The 15964-nt window shown below is 51.2% G+C and overlaps 8 non-coding genes and 1 pseudogene across 8 annotated transcripts; all 9 read left to right on the top strand.

Moving 5' to 3' along the window:
* Nucleotides 1–1314: 1314 nt before the first annotated feature.
* LOC140469083 (5S ribosomal RNA) lies at nt 1315–1433 on the top strand. Its single transcript, XR_011955948.1, has one exon. It is a non-coding gene; the product is annotated as a 5S ribosomal RNA (ribosomal RNA).
* A 1517-nt stretch (nt 1434–2950) lies between these two features.
* Nucleotides 2951–3069, top strand: LOC140469042 (5S ribosomal RNA). The gene has a single exon (XR_011955932.1). It is a non-coding gene; the product is annotated as a 5S ribosomal RNA (ribosomal RNA).
* Nucleotides 3070–4586: 1517 nt separating this feature from the next.
* LOC140469052 (5S ribosomal RNA) lies at nt 4587–4705 on the top strand. Its single transcript, XR_011955935.1, has one exon. It is a non-coding gene; the product is annotated as a 5S ribosomal RNA (ribosomal RNA).
* Nucleotides 4706–6236: 1531 nt separating this feature from the next.
* Nucleotides 6237–6345, top strand: LOC140472479 (5S ribosomal RNA; annotated as a pseudogene).
* Nucleotides 6346–7862: 1517 nt separating this feature from the next.
* Nucleotides 7863–7981, top strand: LOC140469001 (5S ribosomal RNA). The gene has a single exon (XR_011955916.1). It is a non-coding gene; the product is annotated as a 5S ribosomal RNA (ribosomal RNA).
* Nucleotides 7982–9502: 1521 nt separating this feature from the next.
* Nucleotides 9503–9621, top strand: LOC140468954 (5S ribosomal RNA). The gene has a single exon (XR_011955896.1). It is a non-coding gene; the product is annotated as a 5S ribosomal RNA (ribosomal RNA).
* Nucleotides 9622–11138: 1517 nt separating this feature from the next.
* LOC140468904 (5S ribosomal RNA) lies at nt 11139–11257 on the top strand. Its single transcript, XR_011955879.1, has one exon. It is a non-coding gene; the product is annotated as a 5S ribosomal RNA (ribosomal RNA).
* A 1517-nt stretch (nt 11258–12774) lies between these two features.
* LOC140468966 (5S ribosomal RNA) lies at nt 12775–12893 on the top strand. Its single transcript, XR_011955900.1, has one exon. It is a non-coding gene; the product is annotated as a 5S ribosomal RNA (ribosomal RNA).
* A 1517-nt stretch (nt 12894–14410) lies between these two features.
* On the top strand, nt 14411–14529 carry LOC140468858 (5S ribosomal RNA). Its single transcript, XR_011955847.1, has one exon. It is a non-coding gene; the product is annotated as a 5S ribosomal RNA (ribosomal RNA).
* The last annotated feature ends 1435 nt before the right edge of the window (nt 14530–15964 follow it).

The following is a 15964-nucleotide window of genomic DNA, read 5'->3' as shown; positions in this document are numbered from 1 at the left end:
GAAAGGAGGACAATAGACAATAGGTGCAGGAGTTGGCCATTCTGCCCTTGGAGCCTGCACCACCATTCAATATGATCATGGCTGATCATCCTTAATCAGTATCCTGTTCCTGCCTTATCTCCATAAGCCTTGATTCCACTATCCTTGAGAGCTCTGTCCAACTATTTCTTCAATGAATCCAGAGACTGGGCCTCCACTGCCCTCTGGGGCAGAGCATTCCACACAGCCACCACTCTCTGGGTGAAGACGTTTCTCCTCATCTCTGTCCTAAACGGTCTACCCCGTATTTTTAAGCTGTGTCCCCTGTTTCGGCACTCACGTTTCCTGCCGCCAGAGTGTCCAATCCTTTGATAATCTTATATGTCTCAACCAGATCCCCTCTCAGTCTTCTAAACTCAAGGGTACACAAGCCCAGTCGCTCCAGTCTTTCAGTGTAAGGTAATCCCGCCATTCCAGGAATTGACCTCGTCAACCTACGCTGCACTCCCTCAATAGCCAGAATGTCTCTCCTCAAATTTGGAGACCAGAACTGCACACAGTACTCCAGGTGTGGTCTCACCAGGGCCCTGTACACCTGCAGAAGAACCTCTTTGCTTCTGTACTCAATCCCTCTTGTTATGAAGGCCAGCATGCTATTAGCCTTCTTCACTACCTGCTGTACCTGCATGCTTACCTTCATTGAGCGGTGTACAAGAACCCCCAGATCTCTCTGTACTGTCCCTTGACCGAAATTGATTCCATTTAGGTAGTAATCTGCCTTCCTGTTCTTGCCACCAAAGTGGATAAGCATCCATTTATCCACATTAAAGTGCATCTGCCATGCATCTGACCACTCACCTAACTTGTCCAGGTCACCCGGTAATCTCCTAACATCCTCATCACATTTCACCCTGCCACCCAGCTCAGTATCATCAGCAAATTTGCTAATGTTATTGCTAATAGCATCTTCTATATCATGAACATATATTGTAAAAAGCTGCGGTCCCAGTACTGATCCCTGCGGTACCCCACTGGTCACTGCCTGCCATTCCGAAATGGAGGCGTGGAGGAGTGTGGAAGGATGAGAGAATGCAGGCTGCAGCCCTATGAAGCAGGGGGAGGTCTTGCAGTTGGCCTGTGTGGGGATGTGGGAGACGACAGGAGCCTGGTGGGCAAGGGCTAGCTGGAGGGAGGGAGGGAGGGAAGCACGCACGGAGGAGAAAGAGCAAAGAGAAAAGAGAGAAAAAAAAAACAAAGGGGATCAAGAGAAAGAGCAGCAAAGAAAATGTGGCTGGCCAGCACGCCTTGAAGTGGGGAGAAAAGGCAAGGGCCAGCGCCTACGGCCATACTAGTCTGAAAACGCCCGATCTCGTCTGATCTCGGAAGCTAAGCAGACTCAGGCCTGGTTAGTACTTGGATGGGAGACCGCCTGGGAATACCAGGTGCAGTAGGCTTTTTCCGCCAGCAGGGGCTGCTCAAGTCACCCCTCTGCACTCGTGTTGGGCCACGCACGCAATGCAGCGACAGGTTATTTTTGCTGCCGCTGTGCCTGGCATCAGGAGACAGGGAGGGGAGGAGAGCGGAGCGCTGCCAAAATCAGCAAGAAAGACGGAAAGAAAGGGATTGGGGCTGCACGCTGTCTGCGGCTGGCAGTCAGGAAAGGAGGACAATAGACAATAGGTGCAGGAGTTGGCCATTCTGCCCTTGGAGCCTGCACCACCATTCAATATGATCATGGCTGATCATCCTTAATCAGTATCCTGTTCCTGCCTTATCTCCATAAGCCTTGATTCCACTATCCTTGAGAGCTCTGTCCAACTCTTTCTTCAATGAATCCAGAGACTGGGCCTCCACTGCCCTCTGGGGCAGAGCATTCCACACAGCCACCACTCTCTGGGTGAAGACGTTTCTCCTCATCTCTGTCCTAAACGGTCTACCCCGTATTTTTAAGCTGTGTCCCCTGTTTCGGCACTCACGTTTCCTGCCGCCAGAGTGTCCAATCCTTTGATAATCTTATATGTCTCAACCAGATCCCCTCTCAGTCTTCTAAACTCAAGGGTACACAAGCCCAGTCGCTCCAGTCTTTCAGTGTAAGGTAATCCCGCCATTCCAGGAATTGACCTCGTCAACCTACGCTGCACTCCCTCAATAGCCAGAATGTCTCTCCTCAAATTTGGAGACCAGAACTGCACACAGTACTCCAGGTGTGGTCTCACCAGGGCCCTGTACACCTGCAGAAGAACCTCTTTGCTTCTGTACTCAATCCCTCTTGTTATGAAGGCCAGCATGCTATTAGCCTTCTTCACTACCTGCTGTACCTGCATGCTTACCTTCATTGAGCGGTGTACAAGAACCCCCAGATCTCTCTGTACTGTCCCTTGACCGAAATTGATTCCATTTAGGTAGTAATCTGCCTTCCTGTTCTTGCCACCAAAGTGGATAAGCATCCATTTATCCACATTAAAGTGCATCTGCCATGCATCTGACCACTCACCTAACTTGTCCAGGTCACCCGGTAATCTCCTAACATCCTCATCACATTTCACCCTGCCACCCAGCTCAGTATCATCAGCAAATTTGCTAATGTTATTGCTAATAGCATCTTCTATATCATGAACATATATTGTAAAAAGCTGCGGTCCCAGTACTGATCCCTGCGGTACCCCACTGGTCACTGCCTGCCATTCCGAAATGGAGGCGTGGAGGAGTGTGGAAGGATGAGAGAATGCAGGCTGCAGCCCTATGAAGCAGGGGGAGGTTTTGCAGTTGGCCTGTGTGGGGATGTGGGAGACGACAGGAGCCTGGTGGGCAAGGGCTAGCTGGAGGGAGGGAGGGAGGGAAGCACGCACGGAGGAGAAAGAGCAAAGAGAAAAGAGAGAAAAAAAAAACAAAGGGGATCAAGAGAAAGAGCAGCAAAGAAAATGTGGCTGGCCAGCACGCCTTGAAGTGGGGAGAAAAGGCAAGGGCCAGCGCCTACGGCCATACTAGTCTGAAAACGCCCGATCTCGTCTGATCTCGGAAGCTAAGCAGACTCAGGCCTGGTTAGTACTTGGATGGGAGACCGCCTGGGAATACCAGGTGCAGTAGGCTTTTTCCGCCAGCAGGGGCTGCTCAAGTCACCCCTCTGCACTCGTGTTGGGCCACGCACGCAATGCAGCGACAGGTTATTTTTGCTGCCGCTGTGCCTGGCATCAGGAGACAGGGAGGGGAGGAGAGCGGAGCGCTGCCAAAATCAGCAAGAAAGACGGAAAGAAAGGGATTGGGGCTGCACGCTGTCTGCGGCTGGCAGTCAGGAAAGGAGGACAATAGACAATAGGTGCAGGAGTTGGCCATTCTGCCCTTGGAGCCTGCACCACCATTCAATATGATCATGGCTGATCATCCTTAATCAGTATCCTGTTCCTGCCTTATCTCCATAAGCCTTGATTCCACTATCCTTGAGAGCTCTGTCCAACTCTTTCTTCAATGAATCCAGAGACTGGGCCTCCACTGCCCTCTGGGGCAGAGCATTCCACACAGCCACCACTCTCTGGGTGAAGACGTTTCTCCTCATCTCTGTCCTAAACGGTCTACCCCGTATTTTTAAGCTGTGTCCTCTGTTTCGGCACTCACGTTTCCTGCCGCCAGAGTGTCCAATCCTTTGATAATCTTATATGTCTCAACCAGATCCCCTCTCAGTCTTCTAAACTCAAGGGTACACAAGCCCAGTCGCTCCAGTCTTTCAGTGTAAGGTAATCCCGCCATTCCAGGAATTGACCTCGTCAACCTACGCTGCACTCCCTCAATAGCCAGAATGTCTCTCCTCAAATTTGGAGACCAGAACTGCACACAGTACTCCAGGTGTGGTCTCACCAGGGCCCTGTACACCTGCAGAAGAACCTCTTTGCTTCTGTACTCAATCCCTCTTGTTATGAAGGCCAGCATGCTATTAGCCTTCTTCACTACCTGCTGTACCTGCATGCTTACCTTCATTGAGCGGTGTACAAGAACCCCCAGATCTCTCTGTACTGTCCCTTGACCGAAATTGATTCCATTTAGGTAGTAATCTGCCTTCCTGTTCTTGCCACCAAAGTGGATAAGCATCCATTTATCCACATTAAAGTGCATCTGCCATGCATCTGACCACTCACCTAACTTGTCCAGGTCACCCGGTAATCTCCTAACATCCTCATCACATTTCACCCTGCCACCCAGCTCAGTATCATCAGCAAATTTGCTAATGTTATTGCTAATAGCATCTTCTATATCATGAACATATATTGTAAAAAGCTGCGGTCCCAGTACTGATCCCTGCGGTACCCCACTGGTCACTGCCTGCCATTCCGAAATGGAGGCGTGGAGGAGTGTGGAAGGATGAGAGAATGCAGGCTGCAGCCCTATGAAGCAGGGGGAGGTTTTGCAGTTGGCCTGTGTGGGGATGTGGGAGACGACAGGAGCCTGGTGGGCAAGGGCTAGCTGGAGGGAGGGAGGGAGGGAAGCACGCACGGAGGAGAAAGAGCAAAGAGAAAAGAGAGAAAAAAAAAACAAAGGGGATCAAGAGAAAGAGCAGCAAAGAAAATGTGGCTGGCCAGCACGCCTTGAAGTGGGGAGAAAAGGCAAGGGCCAGTGCCTACGGCCATACTAGTCTGAAAACGCCCGATCTGGTCTGATCTCGGAAGCTAAGCAGACTCAGGCCTGGTTAGTACTTGGATGGGAGACCGCCTGGGAATACCAGGTGCAGTAGGCTTTTTCCGCCAGCAGGGGCTGCTCAAGTCACCCCTCTGCACTCGTGTTGGGCCACGCACGCAATGCAGCGACAGGTTATTTTTGCTGCCGCTGTGCCTGGCATCAGTCTCCTGCAGGCAGGAGACAGGGAGGGGAGGAGAGCGGAGCGCTGCCAAAATCAGCAAGAAAGACGGAAAGAAAGGGATTGGGGCTGCACGCTGTCTGCGGCTGGCAGTCAGGAAAGGAGGACAATAGACAATAGGTGCAGGAGTTGGCCATTCTGCCCTTGGAGCCTGCACCACCATTCAATATGATCATGGCTGATCATCCTTAATCAGTATCCTGTTCCTGCCTTATCTCCATAAGCCTTGATTCCACTATCCTTGAGAGCTCTGTCCAACTCTTTCTTCAATGAATCCAGAGACTGGGCCTCCACTGCCCTCTGGGGCAGAGCATTCCACACAGCCACCACTCTCTGGGTGAAGACGTTTCTCCTCATCTCTGTCCTAAACGGTCTACCCCGTATTTTTAAGCTGTGTCCCCTGTTTCGGCACTCACGTTTCCTGCCGCCAGAGTGTCCAATCCTTTGATAATCTTATATGTCTCAACCAGATCCCCTCTCAGTCTTCTAAACTCAAGGGTACACAAGCCCAGTCGCTCCAGTCTTTCAGTGTAAGGTAATCCCGCCATTCCAGGAATTGACCTCGTCAACCTACGCTGCACTCCCTCAATAGCCAGAATGTCTCTCCTCAAATTTGGAGACCAGAACTGCACACAGTACTCCAGGTGTGGTCTCACCAGGGCCCTGTACACCTGCAGAAGAACCTCTTTGCTTCTGTACTCAATCCCTCTTGTTATGAAGGCCAGCATGCTATTAGCCTTCTTCACTACCTGCTGTACCTGCATGCTTACCTTCATTGAGCGGTGTACAAGAACCCCCAGATCTCTCTGTACTGTCCCTTGACCGAAATTGATTCCATTTAGGTAGTAATCTGCCTTCCTGTTCTTGCCACCAAAGTGGATAAGCATCCATTTATCCACATTAAAGTGCATCTGCCATGCATCTGACCACTCACCTAACTTGTCCAGGTCACCCGGTAATCTCCTAACATCCTCATCACATTTCACCCTGCCACCCAGCTCAGTATCATCAGCAAATTTGCTAATGTTATTGCTAATAGCATCTTCTATATCATGAACATATATTGTAAAAAGCTGCGGTCCCAGTACTGATCCCTGCGGTACCCCACTGGTCACTGCCTGCCATTCCGAAATGGAGGCGTGGAGGAGTGTGGAAGGATGAGAGAATGCAGGCTGCAGCCCTATGAAGCAGGGGGAGGTTTTGCAGTTGGCCTGTGTGGGGATGTGGGAGACGACAGGAGCCTGGTGGGCAAGGGCTAGCTGGAGGGAGGGAGGGAGGGAAGCACGCACGGAGGAGAAAGAGCAAAGAGAAAAGAGAGAAAAAAAAAACAAAGGGGATCAAGAGAAAGAGCAGCAAAGAAAATGTGGCTGGCCAGCACGCCTTGAAGTGGGGAGAAAAGGCAAGGGCCAGCGCCTACGGCCATACTAGTCTGAAAATGTCTGATCTCGGAAGCTAAGCAGACTCAGGCCTGGTTAGTACTTGGATGGGAGACCGCCTGGGAATACCAGGTGCAGTAGGCTTTTTCCGCCAGCAGGGGCTGCTCAAGTCACCCCTCTGCACTCGTGTTGGGCCACGCACGCAATGCAGCGACAGGTTATTTTTGCTGCCGCTGTGCCTGGCATCAGGAGACAGGGAGGGGAGGAGAGCGGAGCGCTGCCAAAATCAGCAAGAAAGACGGAAAGAAAGGGATTGGGGCTGCACGCTGTCTGCGGCTGGCAGTCAGGAAAGGAGGACAATAGACAATAGGTGCAGGAGTTGGCCATTCTGCCCTTGGAGCCTGCACCACCATTCAATATGATCATGGCTGATCATCCTTAATCAGTATCCTGTTCCTGCCTTATCTCCATAAGCCTTGATTCCACTATCCTTGAGAGCTCTGTCCAACTCTTTCTTCAATGAATCCAGAGACTGGGCCTCCACTGCCCTCTGGGGCAGAGCATTCCACACAGCCACCACTCTCTGGGTGAAGACGTTTCTCCTCATCTCTGTCCTAAACGGTCTACCCCGTATTTTTAAGCTGTGTCCTCTGTTTCGGCACTCACGTTTCCTGCCGCCAGAGTGTCCAATCCTTTGATAATCTTATATGTCTCAACCAGATCCCCTCTCAGTCTTCTAAACTCAAGGGTACACAAGCCCAGTCGCTCCAGTCTTTCAGTGTAAGGTAATCCCGCCATTCCAGGAATTGACCTCGTCAACCTACGCTGCACTCCCTCAATAGCCAGAATGTCTCTCCTCAAATTTGGAGACCAGAACTGCACACAGTACTCCAGGTGTGGTCTCACCAGGGCCCTGTACACCTGCAGAAGAACCTCTTTGCTTCTGTACTCAATCCCTCTTGTTATGAAGGCCAGCATGCTATTAGCCTTCTTCACTACCTGCTGTACCTGCATGCTTACCTTCATTGAGCGGTGTACAAGAACCCCCAGATCTCTCTGTACTGTCCCTTGACCGAAATTGATTCCATTTAGGTAGTAATCTGCCTTCCTGTTCTTGCCACCAAAGTGGATAAGCATCCATTTATCCACATTAAAGTGCATCTGCCATGCATCTGACCACTCACCTAACTTGTCCAGGTCACCCGGTAATCTCCTAACATCCTCATCACATTTCACCCTGCCACCCAGCTCAGTATCATCAGCAAATTTGCTAATGTTATTGCTAATAGCATCTTCTATATCATGAACATATATTGTAAAAAGCTGCGGTCCCAGTACTGATCCCTGCGGTACCCCACTGGTCACTGCCTGCCATTCCGAAATGGAGGCGTGGAGGAGTGTGGAAGGATGAGAGAATGCAGGCTGCAGCCCTATGAAGCAGGGGGAGGTTTTGCAGTTGGCCTGTGTGGGGATGTGGGAGACGACAGGAGCCTGGTGGGCAAGGGCTAGCTGGAGGGAGGGAGGGAGGGAAGCACGCACGGAGGAGAAAGAGCAAAGAGAAAAGAGAGAAAAAAAAAACAAAGGGGATCAAGAGAAAGAGCAGCAAAGAAAATGTGGCTGGCCAGCACGCCTTGAAGTGGGGAGAAAAGGCAAGGGCCAGCGCCTACGGCCATACTAGTCTGAAAACGCCCGATCTCGTCTGATCTCGGAAGCTAAGCAGACTCAGGCCTGGTTAGTACTTGGATGGGAGACCGCCTGGGAATACCAGGTGCAGTAGGCTTTTTCCGCCAGCAGGGGCTGCTCAAGTCACCCCTCTGCACTCGTGTTGGGCCACGCACGCAATGCAGCGACAGGTTATTTTTGCTGCCGCTGTGCCTGGCATCAGGAGACAGGGAGGGGAGGAGAGCGGAGCGCTGCCAAAATCAGCAAGAAAGACGGAAAGAAAGGGATTGGGGCTGCACGCTGTCTGCGGCTGGCAGTCAGGAAAGGAGGACAATAGACAATAGGTGCAGGAGTTGGCCATTCTGCCCTTGGAGCCTGCACCACCATTCAATATGATCATGGCTGATCATCCTTAATCAGTATCCTGTTCCTGCCTTATCTCCATAAGCCTTGATTCCACTATCCTTGAGAGCTCTGTCCAACTCTTTCTTCAATGAATCCAGAGACTGGGCCTCCACTGCCCTCTGGGGCAGAGCATTCCACACAGCCACCACTCTCTGGGTGAAGACGTTTCTCCTCATCTCTGTCCTAAACGGTCTACCCCGTATTTTTAAGCTGTGTCCTCTGTTTCGGCACTCACGTTTCCTGCCGCCAGAGTGTCCAATCCTTTGATAATCTTATATGTCTCAACCAGATCCCCTCTCAGTCTTCTAAACTCAAGGGTACACAAGCCCAGTCGCTCCAGTCTTTCAGTGTAAGGTAATCCCGCCATTCCAGGAATTGACCTCGTCAACCTACGCTGCACTCCCTCAATAGCCAGAATGTCTCTCCTCAAATTTGGAGACCAGAACTGCACACAGTACTCCAGGTGTGGTCTCACCAGGGCCCTGTACACCTGCAGAAGAACCTCTTTGCTTCTGTACTCAATCCCTCTTGTTATGAAGGCCAGCATGCTATTAGCCTTCTTCACTACCTGCTGTACCTGCATGCTTACCTTCATTGAGCGGTGTACAAGAACCCCCAGATCTCTCTGTACTGTCCCTTGACCGAAATTGATTCCATTTAGGTAGTAATCTGCCTTCCTGTTCTTGCCACCAAAGTGGATAAGCATCCATTTATCCACATTAAAGTGCATCTGCCATGCATCTGACCACTCACCTAACTTGTCCAGGTCACCCGGTAATCTCCTAACATCCTCATCACATTTCACCCTGCCACCCAGCTCAGTATCATCAGCAAATTTGCTAATGTTATTGCTAATAGCATCTTCTATATCATGAACATATATTGTAAAAAGCTGCGGTCCCAGTACTGATCCCTGCGGTACCCCACTGGTCACTGCCTGCCATTCCGAAATGGAGGCGTGGAGGAGTGTGGAAGGATGAGAGAATGCAGGCTGCAGCCCTATGAAGCAGGGGGAGGTTTTGCAGTTGGCCTGTGTGGGGATGTGGGAGACGACAGGAGCCTGGTGGGCAAGGGCTAGCTGGAGGGAGGGAGGGAGGGAGGGAAGCACGCACGGAGGAGAAAGAGCAAAGAGAAAAGAGAGAAAAAAAAAACAAAGGGGATCAAGAGAAAGAGCAGCAAAGAAAATGTGGCTGGCCAGCACGCCTTGAAGTGGGGAGAAAAGGCAAGGGCCAGCGCCTACGGCCATACTAGTCTGAAAACGCCCGATCTCGTCTGATCTCGGAAGCTAAGCAGACTCAGGCCTGGTTAGTACTTGGATGGGAGACCGCCTGGGAATACCAGGTGCAGTAGGCTTTTTCCGCCAGCAGGGGCTGCTCAAGTCACCCCTCTGCACTCGTGTTGGGCCACGCACGCAATGCAGCGACAGGTTATTTTTGCTGCCGCTGTGCCTGGCATCAGGAGACAGGGAGGGGAGGAGAGCGGAGCGCTGCCAAAATCAGCAAGAAAGACGGAAAGAAAGGGATTGGGGCTGCACGCTGTCTGCGGCTGGCAGTCAGGAAAGGAGGACAATAGACAATAGGTGCAGGAGTTGGCCATTCTGCCCTTGGAGCCTGCACCACCATTCAATATGATCATGGCTGATCATCCTTAATCAGTATCCTGTTCCTGCCTTACCTCCATAAGCCTTGATTCCACTATCCTTGAGAGCTCTGTCCAACTCTTTCTTCAATGAATCCAGAGACTGGGCCTCCACTGCCCTCTGGGGCAGAGCATTCCACACAGCCACCACTCTCTGGGTGAAGACGTTTCTCCTCATCTCTGTCCTAAACGGTCTACCCCGTATTTTTAAGCTGTGTCCCCTGTTTCGGCACTCACGTTTCCTGCCGCCAGAGTGTCCAATCCTTTGATAATCTTATATGTCTCAACCAGATCCCCTCTCAGTCTTCTAAACTCAAGGGTACACAAGCCCAGTCGCTCCAGTCTTTCAGTGTAAGGTAATCCCGCCATTCCAGGAATTGACCTCGTCAACCTACGCTGCACTCCCTCAATAGCCAGAATGTCTCTCCTCAAATTTGGAGACCAGAACTGCACACAGTACTCCAGGTGTGGTCTCACCAGGGCCCTGTACACCTGCAGAAGAACCTCTTTGCTTCTGTACTCAATCCCTCTTGTTATGAAGGCCAGCATGCTATTAGCCTTCTTCACTACCTGCTGTACCTGCATGCTTACCTTCATTGAGCGGTGTACAAGAACCCCCAGATCTCTCTGTACTGTCCCTTGACCGAAATTGATTCCATTTAGGTAGTAATCTGCCTTCCTGTTCTTGCCACCAAAGTGGATAAGCATCCATTTATCCACATTAAAGTGCATCTGCCATGCATCTGACCACTCACCTAACTTGTCCAGGTCACCCGGTAATCTCCTAACATCCTCATCACATTTCACCCTGCCACCCAGCTCAGTATCATCAGCAAATTTGCTAATGTTATTGCTAATAGCATCTTCTATATCATGAACATATATTGTAAAAAGCTGCGGTCCCAGTACTGATCCCTGCGGTACCCCACTGGTCACTGCCTGCCATTCCGAAATGGAGGCGTGGAGGAGTGTGGAAGGATGAGAGAATGCAGGCTGCAGCCCTATGAAGCAGGGGGAGGTTTTGCAGTTGGCCTGTGTGGGGATGTGGGAGACGACAGGAGCCTGGTGGGCAAGGGCTAGCTGGAGGGAGGGAGGGAGGGAAGCACGCACGGAGGAGAAAGAGCAAAGAGAAAAGAGAGAAAAAAAAAACAAAGGGGATCAAGAGAAAGAGCAGCAAAGAAAATGTGGCTGGCCAGCACGCCTTGAAGTGGGGAGAAAAGGCAAGGGCCAGCGCCTACGGCCATACTAGTCTGAAAACGCCCGATCTCGTCTGATCTCGGAAGCTAAGCAGACTCAGGCCTGGTTAGTACTTGGATGGGAGACCGCCTGGGAATACCAGGTGCAGTAGGCTTTTTCCGCCAGCAGGGGCTGCTCAAGTCACCCCTCTGCACTCGTGTTGGGCCACGCACGCAATGCAGCGACAGGTTATTTTTGCTGCCGCTGTGCCTGGCATCAGGAGACAGGGAGGGGAGGAGAGCGGAGCGCTGCCAAAATCAGCAAGAAAGACGGAAAGAAAGGGATTGGGGCTGCACGCTGTCTGCGGCTGGCAGTCAGGAAAGGAGGACAATAGACAATAGGTGCAGGAGTTGGCCATTCTGCCCTTGGAGCCTGCACCACCATTCAATATGATCATGGCTGATCATCCTTAATCAGTATCCTGTTCCTGCCTTATCTCCATAAGCCTTGATTCCACTATCCTTGAGAGCTCTGTCCAACTCTTTCTTCAATGAATCCAGAGACTGGGCCTCCACTGCCCTCTGGGGCAGAGCATTCCACACAGCCACCACTCTCTGGGTGAAGACGTTTCTCCTCATCTCTGTCCTAAACGGTCTACCCCGTATTTTTAAGCTGTGTCCCCTGTTTCGGCACTCACGTTTCCTGCCGCCAGAGTGTCCAATCCTTTGATAATCTTATATGTCTCAACCAGATCCCCTCTCAGTCTTCTAAACTCAAGGGTACACAAGCCCAGTCGCTCCAGTCTTTCAGTGTAAGGTAATCCCGCCATTCCAGGAATTGACCTCGTCAACCTACGCTGCACTCCCTCAATAGCCAGAATGTCTCTCCTCAAATTTGGAGACCAGAACTGCACACAGTACTCCAGGTGTGGTCTCACCAGGGCCCTGTACACCTGCAGAAGAACCTCTTTGCTTCTGTACTCAATCCCTCTTGTTATGAAGGCCAGCATGCTATTAGCCTTCTTCACTACCTGCTGTACCTGCATGCTTACCTTCATTGAGCGGTGTACAAGAACCCCCAGATCTCTCTGTACTGTCCCTTGACCGAAATTGATTCCATTTAGGTAGTAATCTGCCTTCCTGTTCTTGCCACCAAAGTGGATAAGCATCCATTTATCCACATTAAAGTGCATCTGCCATGCATCTGACCACTCACCTAACTTGTCCAGGTCACCCGGTAATCTCCTAACATCCTCATCACATTTCACCCTGCCACCCAGCTCAGTATCATCAGCAAATTTGCTAATGTTATTGCTAATAGCATCTTCTATATCATGAACATATATTGTAAAAAGCTGCGGTCCCAGTACTGATCCCTGCGGTACCCCACTGGTCACTGCCTGCCATTCCGAAATGGAGGCGTGGAGGAGTGTGGAAGGATGAGAGAATGCAGGCTGCAGCCCTATGAAGCAGGGGGAGGTCTTGCAGTTGGCCTGTGTGGGGATGTGGGAGACGACAGGAGCCTGGTGGGCAAGGGCTAGCTGGAGGGAGGGAGGGAGGGAAGCACGCACGGAGGAGAAAGAGCAAAGAGAAAAGAGAGAAAAAAAAAACAAAGGGGATCAAGAGAAAGAGCAGCAAAGAAAATGTGGCTGGCCAGCACGCCTTGAAGTGGGGAGAAAAGGCAAGGGCTAGCGCCTACGGCCATACTAGTCTGAAAACGCCCGATCTCGTCTGATCTCGGAAACTAAGCAGACTCAGGCCTGGTTAGTACTTGGATGGGAGACCGCCTGGGAATACCAGGTGCAGTAGGCTTTTTCCGCCAGCAGGGGCTGCTCAAGTCACCCCTCTGCACTCGTGTTGGGCCACGCACGCAATGCAGCGACAGGTTATTTTTGCTGCCGCTGTGCCTGGCATCAGGAGACAGGGAGGGGAGGAGAGCGGAGCGCTGCCAAAATCAGCAAGAAAGACGGAAAGAAAGGGATTGGGGCTGCACGCTGTCTGCGGCTGGCAGTCAGGAAAGGAGGACAATAGACAATAGGTGCAGGAGTTGGCCATTCTGCCCTTGGAGCCTGCACCACCATTCAATATGATCATGGCTGATCATCCTTAATCAGTATCCTGTTCCTGCCTTATCTCCATAAGCCTTGATTCCACTATCCTTGAGAGCTCTGTCCAACTCTTTCTTCAATGAATCCAGAGACTGGGCCTCCACTGCCCTCTGGGGCAGAGCATTCCACACAGCCACCACTCTCTGGGTGAAGACGTTTCTCCTCATCTCTGTCCTAAACGGTCTACCCTGTATTTTTAAGCTGTGTCCCCTGTTTCGGCACTCACGTTTCCTGCCGCCAGAGTGTCCAATCCTTTGATAATCTTATATGTCTCAACCAGATCCCCTCTCAGTCTTCTAAACTCAAGGGTACACAAGCCCAGTCGCTCCAGTCTTTCAGTGTAAGGTAATCCCGCCATTCCAGGAATTGACCTCGTCAACCTACGCTGCACTCCCTCAATAGCCAGAATGTCTCTCCTCAAATTTGGAGACCAGAACTGCACACAGTACTCCAGGTGTGGTCTCACCAGGGCCCTGTACACCTGCAGAAGAACCTCTTTGCTTCTGTACTCAATCCCTCTTGTTATGAAGGCCAGCATGCTATTAGCCTTCTTCACTACCTGCTGTACCTGCATGCTTACCTTCATTGAGCGGTGTACAAGAACCCCCAGATCTCTCTGTACTGTCCCTTGACCGAAATTGATTCCATTTAGGTAGTAATCTGCCTTCCTGTTCTTGCCACCAAAGTGGATAAGCATCCATTTATCCACATTAAAGTGCATCTGCCATGCATCTGACCACTCACCTAACTTGTCCAGGTCACCCGGTAATCTCCTAACATCCTCATCACATTTCACCCTGCCACCCAGCTCAGTATCATCAGCAAATTTGCTAATGTTATTGCTAATAGCATCTTCTATATCATGAACATATATTGTAAAAAGCTGCGGTCCCAGTACTGATCCCTGCGGTACCCCACTGGTCACTGCCTGCCATTCCGAAATGGAGGCGTGGAGGAGTGTGGAAGGATGAGAGAATGCAGGCTGCAGCCCTATGAAGCAGGGGGAGGTTTTGCAGTTGGCCTGTGTGGGGATGTGGGAGACGACAGGAGCCTGGTGGGCAAGGGCTAGCTGGAGGGAGGGAGGGAGGGAAGCACGCACGGAGGAGAAAGAGCAAAGAGAAAAGAGAGAAAAAAAAAACAAAGGGGATCAAGAGAAAGAGCAGCAAAGAAAATGTGGCTGGCCAGCACGCCTTGAAGTGGGGAGAAAAGGCAAGGGCCAGCGCCTACGGCCATACTAGTCTGAAAACGCCCGATCTCGTCTGATCTCGGAAGCTAAGCAGACTCAGGCCTGGTTAGTACTTGGATGGGAGACCGCCTGGGAATACCAGGTGCAGTAGGCTTTTTCTGCCAGCAGGGGCTGCTCAAGTCACCCCTCTGCACTCGTGTTGGGCCACGCACGCAATGCAGCGACAGGTTATTTTTGCTGCCGCTGTGCCTGGCATCAGGAGACAGGGAGGGGAGGAGAGCGGAGCGCTGCCAAAATCAGCAAGAAAGACGGAAAGAAAGGGATTGGGGCTGCACGCTGTCTGCGGCTGGCAGTCAGGAAAGGAGGACAATAGACAATAGGTGCAGGAGTTGGCCATTCTGCCCTTGGAGCCTGCACCACCATTCAATATGATCATGGCTGATCATCCTTAATCAGTATCCTGTTCCTGCCTTATCTCCATAAGCCTTGATTCCACTATCCTTGAGAGCTCTGTCCAACTCTTTCTTCAATGAATCCAGAGACTGGGCCTCCACTGCCCTCTGGGGCAGAGCATTCCACACAGCCACCACTCTCTGGGTGAAGACGTTTCTCCTCATCTCTGTCCTAAACGGTCTACCCCGTATTTTTAAGCTGTGTCCTCTGTTTCGGCACTCACGTTTCCTGCCGCCAGAGTGTCCAATCCTTTGATAATCTTATATGTCTCAACCAGATCCCCTCTCAGTCTTCTAAACTCAAGGGTACACAAGCCCAGTCGCTCCAGTCTTTCAGTGTAAGGTAATCCCGCCATTCCAGGAATTGACCTCGTCAACCTACGCTGCACTCCCTCAATAGCCAGAATGTCTCTCCTCAAATTTGGAGACCAGAACTGCACACAGTACTCCAGGTGTGGTCTCACCAGGGCCCTGTACACCTGCAGAAGAACCTCTTTGCTTCTGTACTCAATCCCTCTTGTTATGAAGGCCAGCATGCTATTAGCCTTCTTCACTACCTGCTGTACCTGCATGCTTACCTTCATTGAGCGGTGTACAAGAACCCCCAGATCTCTCTGTACTGTCCCTTGACCGAAATTGATTCCATTTAGGTAGTAATCTGCCTTCCTGTTCTTGCCACCAAAGTGGATAAGCATCCATTTATCCACATTAAAGTGCATCTGCCATGCATCTGACCACTCACCTAACTTGTCCAGGTCACCCGGTAATCTCCTAACATCCTCATCACATTTCACCCTGCCACCCAGCTCAGTATCATCAGCAAATTTGCTAATGTTATTGCTAATAGCATCTTCTATATCATGAACATATATTGTAAAAAGCTGCGGTCCCAGTACTGATCCCTGCGGTACCCCACTGGTCACTGCCTGCCATTCCGAAATGGAGGCGTGGAGGAGTGTGGAAGGATGAGAGAATGCAGGCTGCAGCCCTATGAAGCAGGGGGAGGTTTTGCAGTTGGCCTGTGTGGGGATGTGGGAGACGACAGGAGCCTGGTGGGCAAGGGCTAGCTGGAGGGAGGGAGGGAGGGAGGGAAGCACGCACGGAGGAGAAAGAGCAAAGAGAAAAGAGAGAAAAAAA

Source organism: Chiloscyllium punctatum, chromosome 3, assembly GCF_047496795.1.
Source record: "Chiloscyllium punctatum isolate Juve2018m chromosome 3, sChiPun1.3, whole genome shotgun sequence".
NCBI lineage: Eukaryota > Metazoa > Chordata > Chondrichthyes > Orectolobiformes > Hemiscylliidae > Chiloscyllium > Chiloscyllium punctatum.
Note: the sequence above shows the minus strand (reverse complement) of the source record. Positions and strands in the feature narration are given on the sequence as shown.